Here is a 21,313-nt window from a genome sequence, read left to right as displayed (position 1 = left end):
TTCTGAAAATACTATCTGTACATGATACTTCCAAGAATCTTGTATTTATTACTCGTTATCTTTATGAATGAAGGCAAGTGTTTATTTTCTCATTTTTTGCAGGTAAAAATATAACACACTAAAATTACATCAAGTGGATATTGTGAGAGAAGCCCCAGGCAGTCTTTACTCTTCCAGTATTATATATTGTAAACATTGCCTTTGAATAGTACAGGTGCAGTTAGCTTATTTATGAAATTCCTTGAATAAGCTTTTCAGACTCTAGAAATGTCTTAAAACTTGCAGTGAATACTGCTTTTAGAAATGTGTTTCCTGAAATTTTTGAAGAATATCTCTTAAGCCCTCAGAAATTGTCAAGACAGCAGAAATGTTATTAAGTGTAATCTCCCTTGTTTAGCTTTTCTGATGTCATGAGTAGTTGTGCAGTTGAACACCAAAATTTAGAAACAATGTCATTATATATAAAAAAATCTTGTGTGAAACTGACTTTTTTAGAAGGACTGTCTGCAGTTGAAATGCATAGCCTCACTTTTTCATATGAAAAATTAGGGATCATTCAGTGGAAACTCAAAGGCAACACTCCATCTATGTATTTGTCATCTTTTGGACCTTATGTAGAGAAAATGAGGGTTTTTTTGTTGTATTGTTTTGTTTTGTTTTTCTTGGTGGGGGGTTTTAATTGGTTGTTTATTTTTTTTTAATTAATTCCTGTGAATCTAAAACTGCTTGCATTTTTTGTCCTTTAAAAATATCACGGTATTGGTTGTCTGGGGACATGGGAGGCAGACAATGGTGTGTGAACTAAAAACAAAACCCTGTAAGTCCTAGGTTCATCACCTTGTACCTTGTTTTGCACTACTCACCACTGATGAAGATCCAATTATGTATGAAATGCCCTGGGAATTTACAGTCAAACTACATTTATACTTTCAGTAATGAAACAACAGGTTGTAATTCCTTCCATTGTTGCTCTTTGCTTTTTTTCTTTGTGTTTCTGATCACTGCTACCTCCACTGTGAGGTACAGTGCTTTGGGAGACAGCGTTGCAATTGAAATACTAAAATTAGGGACCATACACTTCTGTCTGGAAAAAAAGAATGAGGAGGCATTTTTAATTAATTGTTATTAATGTTTTAATAGAAATAAGAATGAAGATCCAGGTTACCATGTCAACTTAAGATACAGATTTAAAGGGTAAGAAATTTCTACAATGGTTTTGTTATTAGATAAAAATTCTGTTCTCTCTTTGTGTGTCCATCTCAATAGGGAGGGACAGGACCAGCAAATCACATCCACTTTAGGGCTACAAAATATTCTATTTGTTTTGTACTGTCCTGGTGAAATTACACCCCAGTAGTGTGTTGTATGTCTGACACATATAAAATGATTATGTATTTTTAGCATACATTGGATGATAAAGCAGTTCCAGCAACCTCCAGACTTCATTGTAAAATTATATCTATGCAAATTAAAACCAAAATATAAATAGAATTTTATTATGGCACTTTGACAAGCAGGAATATTCCTTTTGACACCAGTTTCTGAGGAAACTGCAGTCAGGCAAGTTCCTGATGCTGGGAAGTATGATTCTGCCTTGTCACGAGTGTATCTCTGCAGTAAGTCGTTGATGGATGGGAGCTTTTACTTATGGCAAGTGGAAAATGTGTTATGGATAATTCTCATTCTACTTTTTTTTATTGCAAAGCTACATCACTGCTTGCACATAAAAATGTTCTCCTCTTAATCACTATATTTGAGAGCCCTTGAAATATAATGGTGATGACTTCTAGCTACAAGCTAGATAGATGTAAATGCAAAATGAGTCATTACAATTTAGGTATGACCTACTGCCTAACACATTCAAATAATTTGGAAGAGTGATATAAGCATGGTATACAAATCATATTATGTCTCTAACCAGTTTGAAATAGTGCACTCTATTTTCTCAATCATATTAAGGCAAAGCATGGTCTGGCAATCCATCTCACTGACCTTTCTCTTCTTTTGTGGGTCAGGCACATGAATTCTTCTGGCTTGCAGAGTAAAGTGTATAATCACACATACACACCTCACCTATTCAGCAGTGAATATTGACCATTAAAAAAATAAGTGAAAATACCCATTTTACCCCTGTAGACAAAGGTCATGAATTAGTGAATCACATTTTATACTTCCAGAAATTAGGTTTAGTTCTGTGCCCAATATTCAGAAGGTATGTACTAATGGAAGACCATCACACCACATTGTCCTGTCTATATCACAGCTCGAAAATGTGTTGACTCAATCTAAAATGTTGGTAATCTGGTGAAATATACACAGTGATATATATACAAACCAGCAGGATCAGAATAGTAAAGTGATTTTCAAACATATATTTCTATGTAAATTGCATTTCTTGCTGTTTAACACCCTCTATATATCTATGAATTAAAGGAAAAAAATGGAAAATGAGAAAAATATGTTTTCTCGCTGCATTTTTTATAAATAAATTATATTTGACATTTCATGTCCTTCTTAATGTGATAGGAAAAAAAAAGGTAAGATAATTTACAGCATTAATAGTATATAACTAATAAAAATAATAAAGTAATAAGAATAAATAATAAATTAAATAAATAAAAAATAATAAAATATAATTTGCATCATTATGACTACTTTAAAAGATTATTTAGTAAACTTCCCCAGTGCTCTTTACATGACCATGTTATGACTCCTTTTACTGATATCTAAACAGTTTCTTACTGGTTAATAATGTTTTTCAAAGTAATTGTTTAACACCTGATTAAAGGAAAGTGTCAAACATTTTTATTGATAGAAAGTTCTCTTCACAAAAGAATATGTGGACAAGAGCAAAAGTGTAGGTTTAAATGGAAGCTGAGCCTTTATTAATATTTTCTGTTACTTGTCCTGCAACTGGAAAAAAAAAAGTACAAAATGTTGTAGAATTTATTTTAAAAATTCTATTTTAAAATAATTTTAAAAATTTAAAAAGATCAAATTTGTATTTGACCTTATCATGCATGGACTAGGATTGAAATAACAATAAGCATAAGAAATTCAAAAATTTTGACTTGCTCAGGACTTCATACCACTTTAATACACTGAGCATATAAACATTCATAAAATCAATCATTTCCTTCTGTGTCAAGAAATTAGCTTTGAATCGATTATGCCTAGTTATCTGTTGTGTTTGTGACAACATGAAAATGGGCACAGTCTTCTTTCATTGATTTACTGTCCAATAAATAATTACTATTCATTATTTATTGATTGTAAAGTTACATAATCATTTCACTTCCTCTTTATGCTATCAGTGTCAGTTCTAAAGCTAGAGCTATATACTTGATCAAATTTTAAAATTGGTTATGCACACAGAAGAAATGGTATTCCACAGAGCTGTTTAAATTTATGTGAGAATAATAGGTTTGCATACCTCAACCCATTCATTCCATTTTAGAACTCTGCATTGAGGAGGACAATGTAATCATAATCCAAGAGAAGCTGTCCACAGTTTATATTATGATAAGTAAAGCAATGAAATTCATATATATTCTTTTTTGTTTATTTTTTAAGATGCTGGAGATAGGAGGATTTGTGTATCATTTTGTCACAAATACCTGAGCCAGGTGCATGATGCAAATGATACATATCATTGCTACACATAAATTTTTATGATAAAAATGGGCAAACTTTTATTAAAATAGAAAAAAGCTTTTTAAAAGCTTTGTCCCCTTGTGCACCAGCTGTTTGTCATAAAGAAAAAAAAATTCACACTTGAGAAAAGAAAATTTTTCAAAATGAGTACCTAATACACCTATTTGGGAATGAAAATAATTTTAATTCTATTGCATTTGCTGTGAACTTCTTAAAACAACTGTCTCCAAAAGTACTGATTAGAAGTATGCAGTGTACTAAAAAGAGAACTTTCCGATAGGTTGATTCTGAGCCTACAGTATTTTTGTGTCTTTTGGGTGCTATCACTCTTTTACAAGTTGTCTAAGCTCATCAAAGCTGTAGTGTTGTCATTTATCAGCACCATAATGTATTTAACACATTCCCTGCCTTTGGTCCTTCTGAATCCTGAACTCAGAACACAAATGAAAGGTAAATGAACAGAAAAACAATCAGAATTACTCAGTGAACAGATACATTTTTTATCTTCAAAGTACTTTTCTGATTTTGTGGTTTTACCACACGTTAAAAAAAAGTCTGATTAATCTCAAAGAAAAAGAAGCACATGAATTAAAGCTGTTCACAGGAATTTTCTTTGAGTTATCATCCTTCAGTTCAGTAACAATAAGTAATTCCCATAGCAACCCCTACTGCCATACGTCACCAAAACCTACTCTTGTACCCTTAGGAAAAAAATCTTACTAGACTGAAAAACAATGTTTAAAAATAACAGTTTTGTAATTCTAAATTTTATCCTGGGGACAGTATGGAAAAAGAAATGACCTTGCAAAGGAAAAGAGAGATTTTCATACTACACATTTCATAACGTTCCTCATAGAGTTTGGTTAGGATAATTATCTTAAAATAGAGTCCTGAGTTTTTATATTACACCTCTTCAAGTGATGATGAATTATGACAGTCATGGCAAGAAGCACAACACTTAGTATAATGTGAAGGAATGTATACTGAAATGTTAAATCTGTCCCAGCCATGGGCTAAACCACAACATCCATTTTAAGAAAAATTCTCCATTAGGAAAATGAAAAAAGTGTGCTTTACGTAATACGTGCTAATATGAAACAGCCATATTTGTTCAAGGGTGTCTGCATCCTTGGTATGCACTCATGATGCCTCAGATTCAGTAGCCCATCAAGCCTTGACAGAACCGCCATGCCAAAAAGCGAATGTTAAGATCACCATCATGTATCTAAAATTTGAGTTGCAAGGGACAGCAGAAGGTGGGTAGCCAAACCTCCAGCTCAAAGCAAGGTCAGCTCTGACATCAGGTCATGTAAAGGAGTCTCTAAATTGTGTAAGACTGGAGTAGTAGTCTGTGCAGGACTGTGTGTCTTGCCATAATCTCAAGATTAAGCCAGATAAAACAAGCCGAGAGGCATCCACATCTGCTTGATATCCTTCTGCCAAAGTAAACCAAAGGGAGGCAGAGGCAGCCAACTCCAAACTGAAGCAACTGATAGTATCCAAGTTTTCCTAATTTTTTTATCACCATTTTAAGAAAATATTCAAATAAATTATTTTCCTCAGTCCATTCAGTTATTTGAAGTCTGCTGAACAGCTTAGACTCAATGTTTTTCACTCACATACATATACACATATATGTACCCGTGTGCATACATGTTTTCCTTTCTGTGACAACCTAACCACTGTCTAGGTTGCTCTGTGGTTGATAACACCCAGGACAATTGGGATGGTGATGTCTTAAACACGCTCTTTCCAACCAAGGGGAACAGCTGCTAAGATTGGAGGTAGGTCAATGCTCTTTTGAACTCAACTTCCCCCTTTTCATCATAAGACACACGGCATGGTCACCAGAGGTGGTATCAAACAGCAGTCATATCCCTAAAGAGGCTACAGACCAACAAGGACCCAAAAACTCCTCTCAGATCCTTGTGGGAACTCTCCATCAGCAGGCTGTGCATGCCCCCTGGTTTTACACCACACATGAAGAATCCCCTCCCTGGTAGGGGATTTAGGCATTCCCATGCCAACCTGAATGTATGTAAACTGAAAAACAGATTGAGACTGTAACCATTACTTTGCTCACAGACATCAAAATTATATTTAAGTCAACAATCAAGACTCATTGCTGAATCTACAGGTGGTGATATCTTTCCTCTCAATTACCTACTTTATACTGTTCTTCTCTTTCTTTTCCATATATTAATAATTTTATATTTTTGTTGTAAAGAACTAAAACAGCTGCATACCTCCTTTACACTTTAATTAAATTGTTTTAAAATAACCCTGCCTCATATGTATGCACCAATCATTCAGTGTCATTTCACTCTGATTCCAGGGGATCCCAAAGGATTTATTAGCAGGAACTTCATTTACTCTGTCTCAGAGACGGTTCATAACATATCCATGTGTAGGAAATCACATAATTTATAACTTAGGCGTTATGAAAGCTCTTTCACAGTGTAGTATACAGCTATATGTCTTCACCACTTCTTACTTTTGATAACTTTAGCAAGATAAATCTATATAATAGAGTAGAAGACAAATTGTACCAAACAGTTAAAGATAATACCAACCCACATGTGGAAACCGTAGAATGTTAGGATCAAAGAGAAGACATGATAGTCTATAGCAGAAAATGTATATATCATTGATCTTACTGGGTTGACATATTATTCAATTGCCTTCTCTTCAACAGCATACTTATTGCATCTTTTGAATTGAGTCTTTTTCATCTGAAAGCCAAGATCATTGATTTAAGAAAGTAGCTTTTACACCTGCTTTTTATTCTCATTGCAGAGTGCATAGCAAGAGTATTAGACTTGTATTCATTTAAATTTTCTTGAGATTTCTTTCCTTGTCTACTTTACTGTATCCCCTAGACACAGTGAAGAACTGAGACCTATAAGCCTGTGTGCCAATATTTCCACAGTGAAGATCTCTTAAACACTGTGCTGAGTCCTGCTTTGAAGCCTGCCTTTAAGTGCCCCCTATGTGTATAATTTAGCTCCTTAAAGATACTTAACAGTTGTGGTATATAATACATGCAGAAATAAAATACCTTTTACTTAGGAAACAGACCAAATCCACAATCATAAAGTAAGAAACCCTGAGTTATTTTGTCTTCATTGTTCTTCTCATCATCTTAAAATATGCTCTGTCCTGAGCATATTCCTTGAGCACTTCCAGATTCTGACTCTGCTTAAAAACATGTTCTAGCTGTATTCTAGGTTGACTTCCAACCAAGCTGGTTTGACGTTCTATGAGAAATGCTCTGGCTAAACCATTCTTATTTTCCAAATACACATGCCATTTTATTTCTATTCTTCATTTCAAGCCAGTACATTTCCTAGCAATGCTTGGTTCCAAATGTAAGGTATATTCATGCAGAATTGACAAACAAAATCATCCTTCTAGGACTGAACAGAGTTATCAGACTTATCAGAGTTCCAGTTGCCACCTTGATGAGGGACTCTAGGTGAGTGCTCTTATCATCACAAACATCAAAAATAATTTAGAAGCTGCATATAGGCAGATACTACAAAATCAGCAGAGTCTGCCTCAACTGTTCAACTATCTGTAACAGGAATGATAACAGACATTTGGGAAATTCCTACTTTTTTTAAAAAATTTGAATTTACAAGGGTTCTAATAGTTACCTAGAGGAAAAGGAAAAATAAGACAATATATCATTGGAATGAAGAAAAATAGCAGAATACACATTGGTAGAAGGGTCCAAAATTGCAGAACACTAAGAATAACAATAAAGCCCTGAATTTCCTGCTGTTGGAAAGAACATTTTTGTTCAAATAAAACACTTAACTGAACATAGTGTTGCATCTGCTGACTATTTTCAGTGGACCATTTTCAAAGATATGAGCCTGATAGTAAATAAAATGAGCATTTTTGCAGGTAAGCACACAAACTGTAACTGGAACTATCTGGAAAGAAAAAAAAAAAAAAAAGACAGAAGCAGTTATTGTTATGGTAACTTTAATATCTGAGAGACTTTAGTTTTATTAAGGAATTTTTGCCCTAAATAGGTATCTCCTTTGCATAAAAAAAAGGTGAAAGCACTGTGCTATTTAATTCCTTACATTTAGATATTTATATGCCCTATGGAAAAAGCAATCATATTTCTGGTAGACCAATAGGGATACTTAGAAAGGCTGGTCTTTCCCAGACTTTGGATATGACTCAATATACTATGGGTTTGGGCAGTTGCTCAAAAGTAGTGCAAGATACCAGGTTAGTAGATTTCTGAACATGTGATCAAGCTGAAATCTAGACCTAGGAAGAGTTCTGAACCAAAGATTCAGGTTAAAAAAAAAATTCACATGGTTCTACTAAGTCTTCAGCAAATATCTGAAGTGAAATAATTCAGTGTTAGATAAAACAATTAAGAGTATACTATACTGGATACTTAAGGTTTACTTAAAATATGATATTTAGGGCAAATTTCTATTTTTTACTTGATCTGGAATCAGTTTGATACCCACTAACAGAAACTAGCTCTATTTGAACCATTATCTTCCATGTAAGACAATTAAAAGCCAGCTGACTGAAGTGACATGTTTTCTGGGTGCTTGCAACTAGATTTTTAGTCTATAAATTCTTTACATGGGAGTGTCATTTAATATTCAGTGTAGTTTTTCAGGATGCTAATTTTGCCCTAGTATAAGCTGACAGTAAAAAGATCCTTTCATGATTACTTTTGAAATGTTATTTAAAAGGGGAATGAAAATACACAAGATTAATATAGCAATTGTCTAAGCTGTCACTACGTACCAGAAAATAGAGAAAACAGAAAAAAAATTACAGTCTTTTAATTTTTTAAGAATAAGGTGTTGTTATTGGATTTGAATAATAAAATCAATAATTTAGAATATCACAGAATCACAGAATCACTAGGTTGGAATAGACCTCCAAGATCATTGAGTCCTAATATCCATGCCCTAACACCTCAACTAGACCATGGCACTGAGTGCCACATCCAGTCTTTTCTTAAACACATCCAGGGATGGTGACTCCACCACCTCCCCAGGCAAACCATTCCTGTACTTCATTATTCTTTCTGTAAAAAACCTTTCCCAATATCCAACCTGTATTTCCCTTGGCTCAGCTTAAGACTGTGTCCTCTTGTTCTGCTAGCTGCTGCCTGGAGAAGGAGACTGACCCCCACCTGCCTACAGCCACTTTTTAGGGAGTTGTAGGGAGTGGGTTATTTATTATGACCACATGAAAATAATTAAAAAAAAAAAACCCACATTTGACTGTTTACTAGTAAAGGCAAACTTGTCCAAACAGTCCAAACCCTAAATTTTGACATAATGACTAAAAAGAATACTAAATATTATGAATACTGCATTTAATCTTTGCGAAGAATTGCCTGAAGTGCCATAAGCAAACCAATTATTAAAAAAAACCCCTAAAATATATTAGTAGAAACAAATACCACCTGTTTGAAATACATTGCTACTTTAATTTCAAATACAATTAACCTCTATACATACCTAAAATCTTAATATAAAAAAAAAATCTCTGTATGAAACCAAAGACTTTTCAGTCAGTATTTCTTCAGTCAATATTGAGCTTTGCAAGTATCTTTTCAAGTATTCTGGTTTGTTTAACCAGCCGGGAAGTAAGACAAAATTAATTCCCACATGGACACTCTTCTCAAAATGTCTATTGTTCTCAAGGCAGAGAGGTTACGAAAACTGTCAGATGCTTTTACAGATGCCCTTTATCAAAATGGCTAAAACCTTCCATCACTGTTAATAGGAGTAAGAGAAACTGCTTTTATAGGAGAGAGGCACTTCTTTAGCGTTTAGGAGTTTCCCTGACACCTCACAGTTAAAAAAAAAAAAAAAAAAAAAAAGAGTATAACTTAATTCTGAGACCCAAAAAGCAGCCTGTTTTTACAGTAACTCAACAGTAAGTCATTGAGGATCCAAAGTTGGCTATTCATATCACAAGCCACTCAGTATTGTGTACATTCTTACTGTTTACTTCCTTATACAGCCAAATCTATCTCTTCCTTTAAAATAATTAAAATTTATTTTGTCTGGTGTTTAATGTTTTTAACAAGATTTTCTTCTACCAAGAATTCATTGAACAGCATGATTAACATTTATTAGTCTTTTTTTCCATTATTAGGGCCTGTGTTTCTAAAATAAAGTGTGTGGATTATATTGTGAATGTTTTATATGTAGTTCAATTTATCTTTGTTTTAAAATATTTAGATTTATGGAGACAAAGACAGAGGCAGTTGAAAGATGCAGTGCTCTGCAATTAGCCACCCCCAGTCAAGACCTGCAAGATCTCTATTTGTGGACACTGCTGTTCAAGTAATTTAAGATTGCTTTGTTCAGACATCATTAGCTGGGCACAGAGGTTTCATGCAGAATGTGTGTAAGCCATAAGTCTAAATCAATTATGTAGTAGATAATGCACATAAAAATCAGATACTATCTAGCAAGCCATGAAGTTGTGTGATGGTACAGCACTTGGAAAGCCTTCATCAGCCTGGTTGGTGAGGAGGGAAGGGTCAGTGGTCATGGCTCCTGGGAACCATCATCAACGGCTGTCACCTTTGTCCAGCTCCATCAGTAGTGACAGCCCTGATAGCTTGAACCCAGCACAGAAAATTGTGACTATCCTGGACAAGTCACCCTCCAGCTACCCTCTCTGCATTGTTTTTTTAAAGATTTTATATTTTCCTGTCAGTTTTTGTTGAATTCTTGATCCAATAATGATCACAGATCAGCAGTCCTCTGTAATTTTGTCTTTTCTCATCACTATGGCTCTGACTCAGCAGCCTGAGTCAAGGTTCCACAGCTGGAATAAATCAAAGCTGGACCTCACACACAGCTAAAACCTTTGCAGAAGAAATTACAGCAGGGACCACAGAGAAAAGGGTTACTCTGCTTGGCTTTAGACATCACAACTTAAGAAAGACGTGAATAAATTGTGAACAAGCAAAGGACAAAAGTGATTAGAAGTATATGATCTGTTGGAAAAGGTTGAAAGTGAGGTAAGAAAAGGGGATGGAAGGGAAGAGACCAGAGAAGAGGAAAAAAAGGTAATACAAAAGACTTCTAATATACAGATGTATCTATAAAAATGGACATAGTGGTGTTAGAAGATTAATGGCTGAAACAACAGACAAAATTTCAACATTTTTATAGAAAATTTTTCTACCACTACAAATAGTTAAACATTGCCCTGGGTGAAAATGTTATCAGTAATCTATAAAACATCTCAAAATGTGATAGTGATGCTCAACTAATCCGCAGTGATAATCTCTTATTTCTATAGATTAGAAGTTCCTATGAAAAATCTACCTCCTAAAATACATTGTCTATTGTGTTAGAAGAGCCAAGCTGTCGATCTTTATCTTGAAACTTCTGGAGGTCTTTCAGATACCTTGGAATGAAGCCACAATGTGTCATGAACATAATTTTATGAGAGCTACTATAGAAAGTACAACACAGCTTTGATGTATTTTTGGTGGTCTGTGTTTCTGTATTTAGTTAGAGTTTCCTAAACACTCCAGGCTTTTTGCCCAGGTATATCACATTTCTGTAATCTGGCCAAGAGATTGATGAAAATGTGAGTAACAAAGGCCAAGGCATCATCATATGCCAAGATCTTCTATCCAGATGGAAATGTTAGGAATACTTTTTTCTTTTTTTCTTTTTTTTTTTTGCTACCAGACAAGATCATGATCAGTGAAGAAGTTAGGAGTACACATCAATTTGATCAGAAATTTTGTGTTATTCTTTGAACATTGGAAACTACAAATGGGCTGCAAATTCTTCAAATTCTTTATCTGTGGTACTGGTGGATGAAAAAATAGAGAATGAACCCACAAAATCTGTTTGCAGCTCAGTATCCCAGACTGCATAAAAAGAAGTGTGGCCAACTGGTTAAGGGAGGGGATTTTCCCCCTTTACTATGCTCTCGTGAGAACTGGACTGGTATCACATCCAGTCCTGAGGTATCTGTACCTTTCTGCTTCTGCTGTGCGGTCTTCCAGAGGCCCAGAGATACTATGTTTCTCCAATAAAACACATTTTCAATGTGTTCAGTGATGCTATAGTGTGTTCTGGAAATTGTTCTGGAAATTAAATGGAAGACTGTCCTCCTCTTTCCAGACTGAATCAACTACATGTGCCATCAGTAAAATTTCAGTTGACACTGGCATGTGTGTCAATCACTAAAAAACACAAGTCAAGACTAGATTTCATAAAATTAATTTTCTCATGATCTTCCACTAGAAATTTCAAACACTATTGCTTAAATTATTTTTTTTCTGAATGTTATATCCTACTATAAGCTATACAGAAATATGAGAAATATATTCAAACAAAAAAATTAGCCCTTCCAGGGTTAAATTATAAATGAGGAGCAAAGCTGAGTGTTACTTTTACGCCATACTTAGCAAATCAGGCAGCTTCTAAGCCAAAACATAAGATTAATGTCTAATTCCTGTGCCTTTGGAAAAAAAGTTAAAGTTGAAAGAAAAATAATAGCTGATATATTAGAGTTTAAATTAAAAATGCTCCTTAAGTACTTGAGTAATACAGAACTTAAATCAAAGAATAATCCCATCTTCAACTTACATTTTCTTGACAGCTGAGTTTACGTCTTCCTCCTTATTTCTTCCTTGGAAGAAAAATGAATGAGAAGCCTTACTTGTCTAGAAATATACAAGGCATTTTCAGTTTCAGTAGAAATGTTTTTTTCTGAGTGGTTTGAGCATATTGTAACTTCTTACTTAAACGTTCTAGGAAAATGCAGAACACTGTTGTCTAAAATGGCATCTCATTGTTTTATTTTCTCATAGCAAAAAAATTTAAAAAATAGAAAAATTAAGTCTTTCAAGCTACTCAAAGATGTACCAAAACTGTATGAGTAAAAAGTTATTTAAGCAATATATGCTTGATATATATATATATATATATCTAAATTAATTTATACATGTGTCTTTCCAATGATGCTGTACATTTAAATGTCCAGCTATGTACAGAACAAGACCATACCTAATGTCATCGTATTCCTCTTGTTTTGCGATAAAATTTAACCTGAATTTTAATTTGAATTACCAGGCTATACCTACACATGCCAATATACATAACTTATGTGTCTTTTCTGCTGTCATGTCCAAGGTATCTCAATTATCTCAAGGTAATATAGCATGAAGGCACAGTGATGCAGACAACATTCATTCTGAAACATCGTAGCATCTAGTTCTCTTGGGTTTTGCCTTTAAAAATGGATTTTCTCTCTATTATATATAGCCTTACATCTAGTGCTGGAAAGATTTACATCAAAATGAATGGTAGCTGAAGCATTCATCTATAATGTTAGAAACTCATTGAACCTTTTATTATGATTTGACACGGTATTTGAATTAGTCCTTACTTGTAACATCGTGACTGCTGAGAACTTTAGAAACTATTTCTCTAGGTTTTCATTATAAAAGTTCTAGTTTTTATGTGTATTCTGATAGATATGAAACAGTAAGATAGTCTGAAAATCTGAAAGTTAAGGACAGAGTACTTACATCAGTTTGACTATGGTTTGATATTAAATTAGCTGTAAATAGTTTTCAAAACCTCTCTATATGACTATAAGAACTCTGGTCAGTAATCTCCTGCATAGAAGAAGACTATCCATTATGTTTCCTCTTATATCAGTAGGAGTTATGGTGAAAGTAGTTAACACATTTGAAAGAAACTCATAAAGCCTTCCAGGATTATGAAAAAACATGTTACTAGCAAATAGTTGTTTAAATTGTCCTTGCTTTTATTCATGTTCACAACTCCAGCTTCTTTATATTTACATAAATTTAATATTTATATTTACATAAATATAAACCTTTTTATAATTCTGAAAAACTCTGTTCTATCCAGGTATGTACATAAAAACTGAAATGGTTACTTTCTGGCTGCTAATATTTCCTACAAGAATGTAAATAATATAAATGTTGTAATGTCCATGGTTTTTTTAATACTTATTTAAAAATGTCACTTCTTCCGTGTGAATTTTTCTGAGTTTTCAAACCAGATCCTAGAAGCTTGACAATCACTAAATATATTTCCCCTGCTTTGTACAGCTGCAATGTTGACAAACTCTCAAAAAACTTGCTTTTAAACAAGTATGAAAATTTCTCTCCTTGTTTCCTTTAAGAAAAGGGCTAGGCATCTCAATTCAGAGACTCCTGTGGATGCTGACATTTCCAGTCTTTCAGACTTTCCTCCTGATCTTAGTCACATACAGGCCCAGGTAACAAGAGTTTTTCCAGCATGGGAACACACTAAGATCTTTATCAGTTACATGTAGTTAAGAGCCACATTGGGCAGTTTGACCCTACAGCACAATGCAGTATTTTGATTGTGTTTTGCTTCCTCAGGTGGGAGGACAATATGTACATATCTGCATACAGCAGCTAAGATGTCACAGGAGATGGAGTGAGACAATAGTAAAAATAAGTGGTTTAAATGATCTGTGAATCCAAGTTCAAAGGAGTATTCAATACTAAATATTTTAGAGTTTGTCCAAATATGTTTTAAAATTTCAGCCCAGACAGTTGCTTGAATTTTAAACCTCAGTTTCTCAATTCTGAACCTAGTGTTCGTCTTTTAAGCTTTTTTTTGTATGATCATAAAATTTTCCATTGCTCCTCTTTGGGACAGACACTTGAGAAAAATGAAGACAAAACAGATAATATTAAAGTTGTTTTTTTTAAATATGAAACTGTTTAAATGTTCTGAGCTTCATATGTGCTATCACTGCTAAAGTATCTTTTAAAAAAAAATTAATTCTAAAATTGTACTTTTAAAAAAAACTTTACATCTTCTTCAGCTTCATTGATGCTGTGAAGTTCAAAAAAGAGCCAGTTTCCATCCCATCTGACATTTTACAAATAACCATGTAGTTTAGACACATTGTCTTAGTGGTTGATGGAATATCGCAGGCTTTTATGGGAATTAGTTCAGGTTTACTTGAGTTCCTAACTTAATTTTATTTTGAGATCTTAAGTCAGCTGAAGTAGATCAGCACCAAAACACCATGTTTGTAACTTGAAGATCTGTGTCAGTTACCTTTGCTTATGTAAACTATTCAAAAAGAGAACTGTGCTGGCATGGTAGCCAGATTGAAAGACTTGTCTTCATAATGCAATTGTGGCTTTCTAACATTTGCTTTCTTCTTCAGGTTTTCGCAGTCATAGAGAAGTCATGATTTAAACCACACACAGCATCTTGCTGACAAGCCCCCACTGGTGTGGGGAAGAGAATTTTAAAAGTGAGAAAACTCATGCATTGAGGTAAAGACAGTTTAAAAGGTAAAGCAAAACCAAAGGAAATCAAATGAATTAATTTACTGCTTCTCATTGGCAAGGCAGACACTTAGCCATATCCAGGAGAAAAGGGCTTCCTCACACAAGACGGTGACTTGGGAAAACAAATGCTGTATCTCTAAATGTCCCTCCTTCTTACCTCCTTCCTGTAGCTTTTAATAGTGAGCATGATTACACATAGTATGGAATGTTCCTTTGGTCACTTGGGACCAGCTGTCCTGTCTGTGTCCCCTCACAGCATCTTGTTTACCTCCAGCCTTCTTGCTGACGGGATGGTGTGAGAAGGAGAGAAAACCTTAATGTTATTTGAGCACTGCTTGGCAAAAAAATAAAACATTGGTCTGTTTTTAACACTGTTTTAATCACAGATACAAAATATAAACCCATACAAATTCCTAAGACAAAATTTTATTCTATCTGACCCAAAACCAAGACAAGCAGCTATTGCATTTTTTGTTATGCCTGGCATGGAGTCGTGGTCCTTTCTAACTCAACCAGTTCTTTCTGAGAAAGGAGTAATTCCTCTGGACAAAAGTTACTTATACAAACTCTAGAGATATACAACATATTCTGCTTCAAATGGAGAAAGTGAATCTTAAGAACAGCTCACCTTGTCAGGCAGCTATTTCTTGTCAAAGTGGTTTTTCACATATAACAATGACTCATGCTGAGAAAACAGCTTTGTATACAAAAGTATTTGCCTATTGCTATTAAGGTTCATTTAACTAATGGTTTCCAGTGGTACTGGGTTTAGATTAGGCAGAAGGAATACTCTGAGAAATATGGAGAAAATCTATTCAGGCTGATTTTAGGAACTTTTATTCTCATTTTGAGTATGTTGCTTAAGAGAAAAAATTTAACAGTATATTTATATGATTGCTCATAAAAACATAATTGTATTTATTGTCTTCAAGCTCTATGTTTTCCTGTCCTATTAAAGAAAGTCATGGTCATTATGCTTGTCTCTCCCCTTAAACCACTATGTTGCCATAAGCAAAATAAAATAAGTAGGAAATTTATCTGCAAACACATGGTGAAATTTCTGTCTACCAAATGCTTTTCAAATCAGAAATAAAAGCAGCCTTGGGAGATAAATCTACAGAATTTGAAACAGCCATACAGAAATTGCCAAAATAATCCCCTGCATTGCCCAAAGCAAGATATAAATTAAGAAGCAATACACTATGAGTGTAATGGAGCATTTACCTTTCATGCTTCCATTCATCTCATATAAACAGCTTGTACACTGCACCTCACAGGAATAATTACAAAATCATAGAATATCTGAAATCATATGTATTAAGACAGAAAAGAAACAGACAACAGTTTATTTTTATTTGTCTAATTATTTTAAGATTCTAATTTAAAAAAGTTGCTACCTTCTTTTCTAATTACCAACTTACACAGGTAAAAAGTCAAAAGAATGAAAAAGGCTTTAGGCAAAATCAGCAGGGGAATTATGCATCCCTTCTGCTGAAAACAAATGTGAACTTGCTGGCTGATGTGTTAGCAGTATTCTGCCCTTCCATATAGGACATACATATTTTAAAAGTCCAGTCAAAATTTGGAGTCTTTAAAATCCCAAGGACAGAGTGGGTGGATTACAGAGTTACAGCTTGTTTCTTTTGATGGAAGAGAAGATGAATTAAAGATATGCCATATGCAAGATATATTAAATAGGGTATCAAGGAATTTTTCAAATCAAGGAATTTTTCAAATTTCAAATTCAAATTTCTGCTCCAGAAGATCACTTCAACTACTATAGGTCGATCTCCTCAGTAACTGAATGAAACAATAAGCACAAACAAGTGACAAGTACACTGCTTCTGCTTGTACAAATCTGTCCCACTGCACAAACTCATTCTCTACTAAACCATCATTAAATTTTACGTTTTTATTTGTCACCTCCATTTAACAAATAGAATCAGAGAAGAATAAGTGAAAACCAATAACTAAATGACATTAGGGACATCAGCTGCAAGCAGATATCTGAATGAAGAGATGAAAAATAATGGTTAACTGAATAACACCTTCTGCCTTTTCAACTTCATCAAATAGCTTAACAGAAGGGATACGGTGTCATACAGATAATTTCCCAGAATAAAATACACAAAGCAGTGCATTCAGGAAGCATTGTGTGTTTTCTTTACAATTCTGTGATATTTACTGAAAGCAAACACCTGCCAAGTGATAAAATGGCCCAACTAAGCAAAGGCATTGATAAATCTGGTCTGATTACATGACTGACTCCATTTTGAGGTCTCTCCCAACCTCAATTATTCTATGACCCTATCCTGTAATTTTAATACAGATAAAATTACCTTTTGGACTTTTATTTGTTTGGCTGTTTGATGAAGTGGCCAATGATTGCATGGTTGGATCCATATAACTAGATGTAAGTAAAAACCAATTTTTCTAGCAGCAGAACAGGTTTCCCAGAGAGGTTATGTCACTTCTGTCCATGAGGATTTTCAAAATGCACCTGGACAAAACTCTAAATGACCTGATCTGAACATGTAGTGGACACTGTTTTGAGCAGGAGATTCGTGTACACCTTGAGGTCCCTTCCAACCTGGATTATTCTATGATTTGTAGTGTAAAACAGGCCCACTGGTCAAATTTTGAGTTTCAGACTCACCTGAAAAAGTGCCCTTATTTTTTCAGCATCAATTTTTGCAACAGACTGGTATAATGTAAAAGATGTTTAATTACCCAACATTCCATTGGGCCCACTCCACTGCTGTTATCAGTAAAGCAGGACTGAGAGCCTTCACTCTAAGAAATCAAATTATCTCTGCTCCTTGACCTAATGAATGATAACAAGAAGTGGTTTCATGCAAGCTTGGCAGTAAGTAGTCAAGGAGCCCTAAAGCAGGCACACTTATCCTCTTTCTCTTCAGTGGATTCTAATTTTATATTCGTCTTTGCCCATGCCATTAAACAACTGCCCTGGTAAGAAGACAAATTAAAAATACATAGTCATAAGACAAGCATAAGGATAATACATGAGGCAAGAAAATTACTAAATGGAGTTTTACCTTCATTAGACTTTAGAATATGGAAATTACAATTGTAGTTATAAAGTTAGAAGATTTCTGTGCCTAGGTAATTCTATGGAACTTCATGACTTTAAATTCTGTAATAGATTGGCATTTAAGAAAACAAAGAGAAACACCTAAAGAAGTTAAAACTGCTGGAGGCTGGTGGGAGTTTTTCTCTTGGCCAACAGCTGGCCATTTCTAAGAACTGACAGCAGTTTTGACCATTGAAAAGTGAGATCAACCTGTGATCACCACCTTAAGACGTAAGCCTGGGAATTTCTTTGTCTCTTTGTTTCCTGGCTGTGAAAGGTAACTGAGCTTTAGCTGGGTTCCCGTTCCCTGCCCAGGCCATGCGGCCCAGTGGGGCAGGGGCTGGGCTGGGCCCAGCGGCTCCCAGCCGGGAGATGGGGCCTGTGGGGCTTGCCCCGGGCTCTGGCCGGGCCAGGCCGGTCCCTGGCTCAGCTGCAGTTTTTGCTGTGACTGAATTCACCAGAGACTGCCAAGTAAAGAAAGGGAAAAAAAGCTCTTGACCTGCTGCGTGCTGAAACAGTGACCACACTCTCCAGAGCAGCCATGAAGAATCTTCCATCGCAGACGGCTCCAGCTCCTGTTCGGCAGAGATCACAGAACCATCTACAAAGCCTGGGCAAGATTTTAACCTTTTCATTACCTATATGAGACTTGCAGATTTTAACCTTTTATCCAGAGAGAGAAAAAGAGAGTAATCAACATGTAAAGAGACTTTCTAAACTATCAGAAACAGTGAAGAAAGGAATTAAGCTTCAGAAACGGTAGAGAATAAGGAGATGCTTTATAAGCTGAAATATTCTTCTGTTAAAGCTATGGCGATGGACAACAGGGTTTTGAAAAAAACTCCTTTAATTCATGACAGAGTATATTGGGAGGAATGAAGTGTTTCAAAGTGTGGATTTTGAGCAAAACAGTGAAGTAGTTGTGATATAGTGAAGTGCTGGAACAGAGGGGAGAAGTAATAGTTGAAGATTTGTAGCTTTGTAGAGGCAAAGAGAAAACTTCTGTTTCCAGAGAGGCTCACAGAGACAGATGAAGAAAACTTTTGCCTTTGAATAACTCATCCTTAAAAATGACATCCCTAGACTCATTTGACCCATACACACCTCAGAGTGATGTGAAATGGGAGGAGACAACTGATGACAGATTTTCAGGCAGCTGGCATCAGAGAAATAAGAAGCTATGAAGAAAATTAGTTTTCTTGTGAGAAACTCCATAGATTAGCAGAAGAAGACTTCTGTTTCTCTACAAAGACTGATGAAAAGACACTAGCAAGAACTGGGAGTGTTTTAAACACCAAAGATTTTTTGTCTCTATGTTGTCATGTGAACAAGGGAATGGTTAAATAGTGGGGGAGAAAAAGGTTTTCTGTAAGTTTTATTCTGGTTTTCTTATTCTTATAGTTTTTGCTAATAAACTTTCTTTATTCCTTTTAAGTTTTAAGCCTGTTTTGCTCTCATTCTAATCCATATCTCACAGCAAGAAATAAGTAAATTTTCTAGTGATTTTTTTTTAGTTGCTGCTTTAAAACCACAACATTTATTTAGTGTGTTGGCCAGGAAATCGAAATTGGCAAATCTAAACCACTACAAATTCTGAGTATTTTTTCTCAACAATTCAACTAATAATTCCAGTAATTTTGCATTTGTAAAATTCCCTGATTATTTTAAAGGGTGTTTTTTATATTTTTAAATGTATATTTATGACAGTGGACATAATCATAAAATGTCTAGCTCATAAGGACAGATACACATGTGCCCATGTAAATTAGAAGAAATTTGGTAAAATAGCATGAATAAAATTTTATGCATTTGACTCACTCTCTCTATATCTGAAAGGATTATCATGAAAAATTTTAGGTGCTTAGTTTAGTATTCATCTCCAATGGGTTAGCACTAGATCTATTAAAAAATCAAATATCTATTGGTTGAAAAGAAACTAAGACAATTTTTCCCTTAAAAAATGAAAAAGCAAAGAAAGTTCAATTCTAAGCTAATCACTCAGAAAGTTAAGGTTTTCACCTGAAATGTAGAAGGGATTCATGTAAACTGTAGATATAATTCAGCCTGTTAGTTATAATGTAAAACTCAATATATGCTTCAAGTTTTGACAATTATTTTCCCATGTATTTTCACATTCTGTTTTTTGTGTATACATACATATCCTGATCTTTAGAAAGTTTCAGAACTCATGAAATACATAAGTACAATGTGAATGAAAGAACTGGTAATTTCTCCAAGTATTTTCCATAATTCTTTGATATACTGTGATGCATGTACACCTCAAAAAATCATCATCTCTTTCTGGAGCACAACTGAGAGAAAAAGTCATGTATGCTTACCCAAATATGGGGTTATATTGTAACCTAGTTGTTATATCCCATTTACAGATACTGTCAGAGATATAATAATCAGTAAGGAGAAGGTTCAACATCACATCCAAGCCTCTCAACTTGATATCTGGACTGTAGGTTATACTGGGGTTAAGAATATTTTTTCCTCTTCTTTTCGAAGCTGTGTCACAGTGCAGAAAATAATTAAAATTTATGGGATCAGAAAGAGAGCAAGCATAACGACAACTCAGTAGCCTACTGTCTCAAAATCTCACAGGAGAAAAGAGACCTGGCTTCTGTTCTGTATTCCAAAGACTATACATTTTACATGAGACAGACACTGGATAACACATATAAGTATATATTGAAGCAACCTAGACCTTTCTCATACCGAGTGAATATCTTAACCAGCTGACATGAGACCCTTACTAACGGTTGGACTTTCCACTGCCTTCTATGAATATTATATTGCAAACATCTCACAAACACTTTGTCTGAACATGCAATCTCATGTTTAAAAGGAACTCCTAGAATTTTTGTTTGATATCATGCAGTAAAAAGACCAAAAAAAAAAATCTGTTGCACTGTGTTGTTAATTTTGTTCCCCATAGTGTTATGTTAATGGTTTGTTCCCCTCTCCCATCTGTTTTTATTATTAGTTTAGCCTAAGTTGTACCCTCCTACCCCAGTTGTCAATCCAACCTGGTACCTGCCCCTTGTTCTTGAATGTTCCCTGTTCCTCCCCTCTGCCCTCTGTCTGTCACCTGACTACTCCTCCCAGCTTCTAGAAAGCTCGGGGAAGATCATCGAGTGATAGGGCAGAGACAGAGGAAGTCCCACCCTGAACCTTCCTCATTAATTCTCCCCCATGTCCTTTTGAGCCTTTCACGCTCC

At 34.8% G+C, this 21,313-nt stretch overlaps 1 long non-coding RNA gene across 1 annotated transcript; it reads right to left on the bottom strand.

The window, feature by feature from the left end:
- Window positions 1–3,666: 3,666 nt before the first annotated feature.
- LOC111925829 (uncharacterized) lies at window positions 3,667–15,280 on the bottom strand. The gene is made up of 3 exons (XR_002862485.2): window positions 15,156–15,280; window positions 12,276–12,318; window positions 3,667–7,592 (listed from the first exon to the last, which is right to left on the bottom strand). It is a non-coding gene; the product is annotated as an uncharacterized LOC111925829 (long non-coding RNA).
- Window positions 15,281–21,313: the final 6,033 nt, after the last annotated feature.

Source organism: Cyanistes caeruleus, chromosome 2 (genome assembly GCF_971803275.1).
Source record: "Cyanistes caeruleus chromosome 2, bCyaCae1.hap1.1, whole genome shotgun sequence".
In the NCBI taxonomy this organism is placed as follows: domain Eukaryota; kingdom Metazoa; phylum Chordata; class Aves; order Passeriformes; family Paridae; genus Cyanistes; species Cyanistes caeruleus.
This window is presented reverse-complemented; position numbering and strand designations above follow the sequence as displayed.